This window comes from Poecilia latipinna, unplaced genomic scaffold (assembly GCF_001443285.1).
Source record: "Poecilia latipinna isolate Pla-1442-1.1 unplaced genomic scaffold, P_latipinna-1.0 Scaffold124, whole genome shotgun sequence".
NCBI classification, from domain to species: domain Eukaryota; kingdom Metazoa; phylum Chordata; class Actinopteri; order Cyprinodontiformes; family Poeciliidae; genus Poecilia; species Poecilia latipinna.
In genome coordinates, this window is record NW_015112740.1 from 480,535 (window position 1) to 482,153 (window position 1,619).

At 35.0% G+C, this 1,619-nt stretch overlaps 1 protein-coding gene and 1 long non-coding RNA gene across 2 annotated transcripts in view; both read right to left on the bottom strand.

The window, feature by feature from the left end:
- The window catches only part of chs3 (chitin synthase 3), a 39,210-nt gene that overhangs the window by 9,207 nt on the left and 28,384 nt on the right, over positions 1-1,619 (bottom strand). The window lies entirely within an intron of this gene.
- LOC106945042 (uncharacterized) lies at positions 1,014-1,613 on the bottom strand. The gene is made up of 3 exons (XR_001424471.1): positions 1,506-1,613; positions 1,276-1,374; positions 1,014-1,169 (listed from the first exon to the last, which is right to left on the bottom strand). It is a non-coding gene; the product is annotated as an uncharacterized LOC106945042 (long non-coding RNA).

Here is a 1,619-nt window from a genome sequence, read left to right on the forward strand (position 1 = left end):
TTTAGATCGATTTCCTCTTCCCCCATCTTCCAGCGTATGTGATATTTGGTCATGAGTTTCCAACCCAACAGATAGTAAAGATACATCACCTGCAGACAATAAACAGTTAAACTAAAGGTTCTTGACTAAAATGTTGAGATGATCCATATGCTATTACCTACCTGAGACCATCTCTTTTTGTTCCGGATCTTCTGTTTGTCTTTGAAGTGAACTACAATGTTATTCCCATGAGGCATTTCAACAACCAGTCTAGCTCCATATGGCGTCTCTATGATTGACTGATGAGGAATATGCTGCTGTACCTCAAAGAATGATTTATCAATGTTCTTGAAGATGCTGATGATAGAGAGAAAGGATACTGATAAATAATTTACCTTGGAACATTTTCATCTCTAGTGTTTCAATTGTTGCTTTTAGGGAGTAAAATTAATTGGCACAAACTTATGTTATTTGGAGTGAATTATTAATAATGAGGTGATTCTGAGTGGTGACCCAGCCATGAAAAGTCTAAATTTATACTGAAGTAGGTGACACCGAGTAGTAGGTAACAGACATTATCTCATTTAACCAGAATGTCACCAATATAGATCTGAACACCAAACTCTAAAACAAATCAAAACTTTGACAAAAAACCCACAATCTATATTATCTGAACATGTCAAATCTACACAAACTTCCTAGAAATTCACATGCAAGTAAATACACATTTGATCTTAAAAACATGTTTTCTATTCATGGCCTGATCAGTTCCCTACTCAATGTCATTTTAATAGCTGAGGATCGAGTTCATTTCTTGACTTATTAATTAAGACGGATTGTGAAAAAACATCTTTGTTTTTCAAACAACTTTCCTCCAAGAATTGTTGGCAAAACAAGTTATTCTAACATATTAGTAATTAAGTAATTTATGTGGGAAACATGATCATTATTAAAACCTAATGACATTTCAGACAAACTCTGCTGGCAATCAGGTTATAAAATAAGCTATCTGTAAACATGGTTCTTACCCATAAACCTCAGTGATGATTTGCACAAGGTCCTTTGCATATGTGTTCATATGACGATCCTGATTTCCTTTGGCATTTTCAAAGGCGTCATCAAAGTAGATATGGGCTTCAAAGGTGAAATCATTAAACTTGGGTCCTGTTTTTGGTCTGTACTTGTCCAGTCTTGAGACAAACATGAAGTGTGAATGAATTCATTAGAAAAAAAGTCAAATAAAGATTGTAAGACAATACTTAAATTATATATAATAGAGACTCTTCAGGTGCTCACCTGAAAATTGAGATCATGATATTCATCATTTCTTCATAGGTCTCATGCCACATTGTTGCACAGAGATAAATCAGAGCAGGAGTGTCATCCTCCTTATTCCTGGATATGAAAATATTTGCAAATATAAGCAATGGCTTTATTATTACTACTATTTGCTGAAACAGAAATTTCTGCCCAAAAGAAAGAAGATGAAAGAGTTGCACAGCATATGCACACAAAAACTAACTTACGGTTTCTTCTTGTTTTTTCTAGAGCGGATGTTGAAACGGGTGTTGAGGAGTAAGGACTGCTCAATAAAGGCACCCTCATAGAGTCTCCGAACAAACAAGTCTTGTGTCTTCTGG